The sequence below is a fragment of the Glycine max genome, chromosome 13 (assembly GCF_000004515.6).
Source record: "Glycine max cultivar Williams 82 chromosome 13, Glycine_max_v4.0, whole genome shotgun sequence".
NCBI classification, from domain to species: Eukaryota; Viridiplantae; Streptophyta; class Magnoliopsida; order Fabales; family Fabaceae; genus Glycine; species Glycine max.
The window spans coordinates 45,211,952-45,221,951 of NC_038249.2; the positions used below are offsets into that span (position 1 = coordinate 45,211,952).

Genomic DNA, 10,000 nt, shown 5'->3' on the forward strand with positions numbered 1-10,000 from the left:
TTCACAGGTGGCCAAAGATCACTAACTATGAAAGATAGAGGGATGAGAAGAAAATTAGAAAACAAAGAAAAAGAAGGATAGTAAGGTCTGTCTTCAAAGGCCAGGGGGAAGGAAAAAGAGGGAAAGGATTCCTCCAAGAAGATTGTTAAGAAGGAAAATCATTTTGCAATAAAAGGTGATATTAAAAGAGCACTCCTTCTTAAACAATCTTTCTACCTTCTCCTATCAAGGGAAACATCCCTTAGCATTGCCACAATTCCTACATTTGAGACCTTACCCCCAAAGGTCCAAGAACTCTTACATGAATTTGGTGATATATTTCCCAAAGAGATACCCCCTGGGCTACCTCCTTTAAGGGGAATAGAACACCAAATAGATTTAGTCCCAGGAGCAAGCCTTCCTAATAGGCCAACCTATAGGACTAACCCTCAGGAGACTAAGGAGATAGAGTCTCAGGTTAAAGAATTGTTGGAGAAGGGCTGGGTCCAAGAGAGCCTAAGCCCATGTGCTGTGCCAGTGTTGTTGGTGCCCAAAAAGGATGGTACGTGGAGAATGTGTACAGATTGCAGGGCCATCAACAACATCACTGTAAAGTATAGGCACCCCATTCCTAGACTTGATGATCTGCTTGATGAGTTGCATGGTGCCAATATCTTTTCAAAAATTGATCTTAAAAGTGGTTATCACCAAATCAGGATGAAAAAAGGTGATGAGTGGAAAACTGCTTTCAAGACCAAGTTTGGTTTGTATGAATGGCTAGTGATGCCTTTTGGGCTCACTAATGCACCAAGCACCTTTATGAGGCTTATGCATCATGTCTTAAGGGATTTCATAGGTAGATTTGTAGTTGTTTATTTTGATGATATTTTAGTGTATAGTAGGAGCCTATATTTTCACTTAGGACATCTCAGACAAGTTCTTTCAGTCCTTAGGAAAAACACCCTCTATGCAAATATAGAGAAGTGTACCTTTTGTGTAGATAATATAGTTTTCTTAGGTTTTGTAGTTGGTAGAAATGGGGTCCAAGTGGACCCTGAGAAAATCAAGGCCATCCAAGAATGGCCCACCCCAAAAAGTGTGGGAGATATTAGGAGCTTCCATGGGTTAGCAAGCTTCTATAGAAGGTTCGTTCCTAATTTCTCTACAATTGCATCACCTCTCAATGAGCTGGTGAAGAAGAATGTGGCATTTACCTGGGGTGAAAAACAAGAGCAAGCCTTTGCTTTGCTCAAAGAAAAGCTTACTAAGGCACCTGTTCTAGCTCTTCCTGACTTTTCTAAAACTTTTGAGCTAGAATGTGATGCCTCTGGAGTGGGAGTTGGAGCTGTATTGTTACAAGGTGGGCACCCTATTGCTTATTTTAGTGAAAAACTTCATAGTGCCACCCTCAACTACCCCACCTATGATAAAGAGCTTTATGCCTTAATAAGAGCCCTCCAAACTTGGGAACATTACCTTGTTCCAAGGAATTTGTCATTCATAGTGATCATCAATCACTTAAGTACATTAGAGGGCAAAGCAAGTTAAACAAGAGGCATGCAAAATGGGTAGAGTACCTAGAGCAATTTCCATATGTTATCAAATACAAAAAGGGAAAAACAAATGTGGTAGCTGATGCCCTCTCTAGGAGACACACATTGTTTTGCTCCCTAGGAGCTCAAATTTTAGGATTTGATAATATTAGGGACTTGTATGCTTTAGATGAACATTTCTCTCCCATTTATGAGAGTTGTGGGAAAAAGGCCCAAGATGGATTCTATTTGGCTGAAGGGTATTTGTTCAAAGAGGGAAAGCTTTGCATACCCCAAGGATCCATTAAGAAATTACTTGTGAAAGAGAGCCATGAGGGTGGGCTCATGGGCCACTTTGGGATAGACAAGACCCTTGTCTTACTCAAAGAAAAGTTTTATTGGCCCCATATGAAGAAAGATGTCCATAAGCATTGCACTAGGTGTGTGGCTTGTTTACAAGCCAAGTCTAGGGTGATGCCTCATGGGCTATACACACCCTTACCCATCCCATCTGCACCTTGGGTAGACATTAGTATGGACTTTGTCCTTGGGCTTCCTAGAACCCAAAGAGGTGTAGACTCTATCTTTGTGGTGGTGGATAGGTTTAGCAAGATGGCACACTTTATACCATGCCACAAGGTGGATGATGCTTCCCACATCTCAAAACTCTTTTTCAGGGAAGTTGTGAGACTCCATGGTTTGCCTAGGACCATTGTGTCAGATAGAGATGCTAAGTTCCTTAGCCACTTCTGGAAAACCTTATGGGCTAAGTTAGGAACTAAACTTCTTTTCTCTACCACTTGTCATCCACAAACTGATGGGCAAACAGAGGTAGTGAATAGGTCTTTATCCACCCTTTTAAGGGCTCTTCTGAAAGGCAACCATAAGTCTTGGGATGAGTATCTTCCTCATGTAGAATTTGCCTACAACAGGGGGGTTCATAGAACCACCAAGCAGTCCCCTTTTGAGGTTGTCTATGGGTTCAATCCCCTAACACCGTTAGACCTCATTCCCCTCCCACTGGACACTTCTTTTATACATAAAGAAGGGGAATCTAGGTCAGAATTTGTAAAGAAGATGCATGAGAGGGTTAAGAACCAAATAGAGAATCAAACAAAGGTGTATTCAACTAAAGGCAATAGAGGAAGAAAAGAGCTAGTTCTTAATGAGGGTGACTGGGTTTGGCTCCATCTTAGGAAGGATAGATTCCCTACTAAAAGGAAATCCAAGCTTAGCCCTAGAGGGGATGGACCTTTTCAGGTTTTGGAGAGGATCAATAACAATGCCTATAGGTTGGACCTCCCAGAAGAGTATGGAGTCAGCACCACTTTTAACATTTCTGATTTAACTCCTTTTGCAGGTGGAGCTGATATTGAGGAGGAGGAACTAACAGATTTGAGGTCAAATCCTCTTCAAGGGGAAGGGGATGATGCAATCCTCCCTAGGAAGGGACCAATCACTAGAACCATGAGCAAGAGGCTCCAAGAAGATTGGGCTAGAGCTGCTGAAGAAGGCCCTAGGGTTCTCATGAACCTTAGGGTAGATTTCTAAGCCCATGGGCCAAGGTTGGGTCCAATTATCTTTGTACATATTAGACTAGGATGTCATTATATTTGGTCCTTGTATATAGGGCTCCATATTGTAGGTAGGGTACCCTAGAAATATAGGATTTTTCAGCCCTTGTATTTTTGGACACCTAGACTAGTTTTTGTATTAGGGGTAGTTTTGTAATTTCACATGCACTAAGTGGATATTTGATGTGTGTGGTTGGAAATAAATTTAATTGAATTGGTAGAAGCCCAATCCAATTAAATTTTAGAGGGGGAGGTGAGCATTTGCTTACTACACCCCATTGCCACATCATATAGTCACACTTTGTGCATGTCCTTCATGCTTTTCATGCCTCATGACACCTAAGCACACTTAGTGGAGAATCTTGTAATTGATCTTGGATTAGTGGGCTGAACCATAACTAAAATTCACTAATCATAATTAGTGAAATTTTGGCTCCAAAGTTTGGCTCCACAAATTCAATTTCAAATTCAAGTGAAATTTGAATTTCCCTCCAATTTTGTGTGACACTTAGGTTATAAATAGAGGTCATGTGTGTGTATTTTTTTCAACTTTGATCATTTGAATATTAACTTCAGATTTCAGAGCTCCTTTTGAGCACAAAATTTCGTGCTCTTCTCTCCCTCTCCCTTCATTCATCTCCTTCTTCCTCCAAGCTCTTATCCATGGCCTCCTATGGTGGTGAGCTTCTTCTAGACTCATCTTCTCCTTGAAGTGGCGTCTCCTCTCTCTCTTCCTTCTCCATTCCGCTGCCATTTATCTTCCAAGAAGCAAAGGAATCCATTGATGAAGAAGATCCTAGGCCTACAAGCTCCAATGGAGCTTGCATCAGCTCATATATTAGTAGTATTGTTGTGCTCTATTATGTGAATTATGGTTTCCTCAACGAATATGCATAGCTCATCCTTCTTCCAGATTCTTCCTTACGCTCAGCCGAGATGTGTTGCACTCAGCGGATGGCTCGCTAAGCCAGAAGATTGGCTTAGTGAGAGGGTGAAAATCAGCACTTCAAAACTTGCCTAATTAACCTAAAAGTGAGAGAAAAAATATTATGAATAATTCTCACTTAGCAAGAGCTTATTGAATTAGGCTATTTACCCAACACCCAACAACGTCCATACTCCACAGTCTTTTTTGTTTATTTTGTCCTCCTTGTCTTGCCATATTCATATTATGTCCTTCAATGAACAGGTATGCTTCATTTGCAAGAAAAAGAAGCAGTTTTGGTGTGTTAGGTGTAAAGTAGCTTTCCATAGTAAATGTGCAGCATGGTCAGATTCAGTGTTGCAACTAAAAGATCATCCTGGGCATACTGTTTGCTGGAGGCATCCTTATGATTGGCACTTGGATTGGAAGGTCAATTTTTTCTTTTCACCATAATGTTTTACTGTTATTGTTTATTGATTATACTACAAATTGCTGTATGCCCTTCCATTAGATTCCCACCCACATTCAAATTCAGTTATTTGTTGTGCTTGGCATATCTATTTTTTGTTTCTTTCTTTACCTTGTGATGTCTTTCCTTTTATAAGCTTATTTGATGATGTTTGATGTTTACATCGACTTAGTTGTCACATCTGCAATATACTTGATAAGGTTTTACTGCTTCTAATTGGATTGATATATTTGTAGAATATTTCTCACTAGATTTAGGTATCTCTTTTCAAAGTTTTATTTTTTGATTGGTATTTTTCATTGATTAGGTTGGCTGATAGGAATGTTGTGTTTGTTGGATGAGTAGCTTGATGCTTCGACAAGTGACATTTTTGTAAGGCTTATGAAAAATGTTTTACATCTAGTGGACTTATGTATATATCTTGTGCCGACCCTTTGCTATATATTTGGCATTATGGATATCTGTTGTAAAATGAATATCATATAGCATGTTTGAGAAAGAAAAGAACTTGTAATATTAAATTAATACAAATTCTGAAGGACTCTGTATTACAACGACTTTGATTGCTCATCATATATACTGGTTCCTTGTATGTTTGAGTGAGTCAAACCAGCTATTTACATAAGACTTTTTGTAATTTTGTTAATATCAATTTTGAAAGATTTCTTACCCCACCTTTTTCCAGGAAGTATTTTGTCAATTGCCTCTTCCATTTATCAGTGAAGAATTTAAGTTTGACTTCACTTGGAAAGACATGGACGCTAAGATGGAGCAGCCACTACCATAGTACACATCAGATGCAATATCCTACATGTTTTCTTGTTATCTTGTGAAACTACCATATTTAATAAAATTAAAATTAGTGTAGCCCTTTTAGAATGCTAAGTAAAAGAACTTTAACCTTCAAAAATTACATCTTAAAATTTAATTAAAAAAATATCACATAGCTCCGTAATCATTCAAACTTAATTCTAGATTAAAAACTAGTAATTATAATTTTATAGGGGGTGAAAAATATACAAAAAATGATAAAATAAATTTGAACTGTAGTAATTTTAGAAGGATGAAAAAATATTTCAGCATTTTATTTATAAAATAAAATAACAAAAAATGAATAAATAAAGTCAATATCTCAACTATATGTGAATTTAATATATATATATATATATATATATATTTATTTATTTATAAGTGACTATAAAAAATCTTTAAATATTTAAAGTAAGAAAAATATTTTTTAAAAAATGTGTAAAAATATTCATAATGGTTTGTTAACTATTTCAAATAATATGAATGTTAACTACACTTCATCTATAAGACATTTTTTTTAACATTCTCTTTACAATTATTAAAATTTATTGAAAATTAATAATTTTGATAAAACCTAACCTTACTAATATTTTTTGTACAATTTAAAAATTAATAATATATGAATAAAAATTAGGGTGGATATGAATTCCCTTTTTTCACAGATTTCTCCATGGGTTGATATAGTTGACAACACGTTCTGTGAGGTTGTCATTCTTTTAATGCTTGTTTGTCCTGATCCTTTTGTAGGCTTAATTTGGGTTATTTGGTATTGTCGTTCCAAGGTTTGAAGATGTTTATTTGGGGCGTTGAGGATCTTTATCCTTTGCTTGTCATATTGACATTGTTGTGTTCTCAAAGAAAATGGAAAGCTACTTTCCGGACTTGATCAAGATTTAATTTTTGAAAATTAATTTGCTTTATTTGTTGTGTATTGTTAAAATCACTGTTCTCTCTCTTTGCATATTTTCTTTCTCTCTATCTCTAATGGAATTTTAACCTATAATTATATAATTTTGTTATTTTGTTTTCCTGTTTGTTCTCTATTTTATCAAGAGTTCTGTCTGCTAAGTTACTTAAGTTGAAGGGCCGAAAACCTGAAACATGATTGTTTAACAGTTGTCTCGTATAATAATCTTTGCAGCTTCTTTATATCAAGATTTTTGTCTTAAAAAAGTGGAAGTACATAAAGATGCCTGATCTTCCATTCCAAGTTGGGGATTTGGCTGAGTCAAGATGCTTTGAAAAGGTGGTTATCGTGGTGCATGGTTTAGATGCAAGGTTTAAATTCTTCCTTCTCTAAATTTGTTTTATTGTGATAACATGCAAAGCATAGGAACCTAAATAAGAAAAGAATTTTTGGATCGGCATTGGCTTCTTATGCGACACTTTTATCAAAGGTGCATTAGTAAAAAGTAAAAACCAATTATTTGTGGTTCTTTCTATCAATTGTTAAATTGAAACCATTTTATAACAATATACTATAATATGGTTATGGCATTGTGTAAATCTCATGGCTGTTGCAGTGATAGCAAGAGGTATGGTGGGGAAAGCAATACTTATTCTTTCTTTTTAACACAACAGATTCTGATTCTTTAGACTTTAGTGACTATTCCGTTGCATTGAGTGTTCTTTAAATGTGGTTACTACAAGTGTTCTTATATCTTTCGCAAACTCAAACCCATGACTTGAATAAGATCTCTTTGATTGAACACTTCTACCAAATTTTGTGACAAACTCTTTTTCTCCAATTATTTCATCTTTTTCCTTGTCTGTTCTCTCTATTTTTTGTCTATATTCTGTAAGAGATACTCACTCCTTTGTTTTTTGTGTTTATCATTTCCTATGTGTTCTAAGTCTCTACTTCTCTTTGCTCTCTGTTCTGTTCTTTTTGATTCAGGTTAATCGTTCTCTGAAAGGGTTTGGGGTTCAGGGTTTCGGGTTAAATTTATATTTTTCACACAATTATTAAAGAGTAAGATATATCTTTGTTCACAGGGAGATTTTTATTAAGTTTATTTTGATTTTTTTAAGAGAATAATTTTTTAGTAGGAAGAAGACCTTTTTTGGGTGAATATTAACACCTTTATAATTACTACTTCCATCAAATAATAATTATCTATAAAAGTTACACCAGTTTAACTCAATCATAATTTAGTTTTTAATTATTATTTATTTATTAGTCCATAACACATAATTATTAGAGAGTAAAATATATCTTTGTTATAATAAGATTTTTATTAAGTCTTTGGTGTATTTTTTTTTAAAGAGAACAATTTTTTTAGTATGAATTTAGTAAGTGGATATTAATCCCTTTATAATCACTATTTTCATCCAATAGAAGTTATCTGTAAAAATTACTCCAATTTAACTCAATCATAATTTAATCCTTATTTATTTATTAGTTCCTAAAATCATGAATATTAATTCTTAAATTTTATATAATAAAGAAATCAAATAAGTTATTTAAACATGTATATGAAATGAAAGGAATAATTTTAGAAGCTTCCACTAAGTTAATAAGAAGCTTTCTTGTCCTATTAGGGAGTGACTAGCACGCGCCTCATGACAAGTACGAAAACAACAAATATCAGAAAAAATTCTCACACTCACTCATGAAGAGAAAGTTAAGTGGCGAATGTGAACACATGAGAGTGAAGTGTGTATGCATACACATACAGAATACGGATCCATTTCGTTCCAATACTTGCCTCTTTCTTTTTTTTACCTGCTACTTCTTGTTGTTCTGTTCTTGCTACATTTTGGCGCATTTTAGCATCAAACCACCATACCCTAAAAAAGCATTATCCTCCTTCTTTGTTCTTTGCTTTTCTCTTTTCTCTTTCCCTCTTCAACAATAATAATGACAATCATTTTCATCTTCTTCTCCCTTTGAAAACACACCCTTTTTACAGATCCTGTTATTTCTCTCTCTCTCTCTCCACAATTTGTTTTCTTTCTTTCTTTGTAGCTACCAAAACAATTTGCTCAATATTTATAGAGACAGAGGGAAAGCGGCTGCTAAAGGTTTCAGCTTTAGATCTGAGGGAGCTAAGGTTGTTTGAAGCAATGGAGACACCCCATGTCTCTTGGTCTTTCACATGAGATGAAAGTTTCTTGCTTTCTTCTTCTTTGACCCTTCTTAGTCTTTCTTGTTCTTGTTCTTCTTTTTCTTCTTCTACCACCTTACTTGGTAACTTTCAATTAAAGTACTACCTCTGAAAGAGGGTCTCATATTTTTGGTAACAATGCTGGCCATTGGGGGACATGGCACTAGTATCCGCAGAAGCTCTACTTGCACTGCTTTGCTCATAGAACTTGAGGTCTTTCTCTTTCTTTGGTGTTTCAGAATTCTGGGTTTTGAGGAATTTGTTGGGTGCAAAATGAAGATATGGGGTGTTTCTTTTTCTTAATGAAGAGTCTGCTTGTGATGATTTGTTCATGATATGCCTACTCCTTTATTTTCTTTTCTTCTTCTTCTTTTTCTTCATCATCTTCTTGTTCTTGGCTATTCTCTACCCAATGATGTCTTCTTTCTCCTCGGGTCAACTTTTTGTCTGTTCACTGTGTCAAAAGAAAAAAAAAAGCACTGATAGGGTCTCTGTAGGTTATTTTATTATAGGGCGAAAGGGGCATTGTCTTTCTTCATTAGATTGATTACGTGAGTTGAAAAGGTCTTTTTTTTCAGCTTTTTTATCTTTTATTTTTTCCTTGTTTTTGGTCTAAAGTTTGATGGGTTTTTTACTGTATAATTTTTAAAATTCAGTGGATTGGGATTCTTGATGCATCTTAAAAGTTACCAGTTGAATAGTTGGTATCGGGTTTTCGGGTTGACTTTGTCTTTATACTGTACTGTTTATTTATTCTTGTTGCCTTTACGAGATATGATGACACTAACATGGAACCGATTTCTGGTTTGGTTGCAATTTGGTTTAGCTTTGGTGTAGTGTTTTAGAATTTTGTTGATTTTGCATATTTTGTGTGTAGGAAGTTAATAATACCAAACTGTTTATTGTTTTCATTTTTACTATATTCTTCATCTGGTACATTCTTCCACTACTGTTTGGTTAGGCCTTGTTTTACTTTATTTGCATTTTTGAGCATCACAACAATTGAGGATGAACAGGACTTGTCACTTAGGAGACTTAATGAATATAAAAAAGAAAAGGTTTGTATTATGATATAAACTGACCCATGAACTTTCTTATAGCTCTGGACCGTGGTTATGGGTTAATAAATCTTTGATTTTTGTGAATGATCAATTCATGTAAATATTCATTTCTTGTTTGTGCAAGCTCCCTGCTGTTTTATTTTTTCCCCTAAGAAAAAGTAGTACATGTGGCAATTAAAATGCTTTTCTTTACCCCTGTTGTCTTGTTTTATAGCCTCATATCAATCAGTATATTGATCCTCCTTTTATTTTATAACTCATTTTTGCCTTTTATATGTGTGTTCTTTTGATGATGATCACCTTCAAAAGGTCTTGCAATGCGTGAATGAGGTGCTTTCTCTTTGTAGTGTGCTTGGGTTGGATTTTGGTCAGACCGTGGGTGATGTTCACCCAAGTTTGCATGGGACTCAAGTGGAACAGTCGACTAATATTAGCAATAGCACATTGGAAGGTCTAGAGCAGGCCATTCTCAAGTTAAAAATAGAAAGGAAAACTAGAATTTCAGAAGGTGATTTTTTTGCAGTATGCTTAATTGCTTTTCGT

General features: G+C 35.3%; 1 pseudogene; it reads left to right on the forward strand.

Moving 5' to 3' along the window:
* The first annotated feature begins 8,534 nt into the window (after positions 1–8,534).
* Positions 8,535–10,000, forward strand: part of LOC100818962 (65-kDa microtubule-associated protein 6-like) — a 3,357-nt pseudogene continuing 1,891 nt past the window's right edge.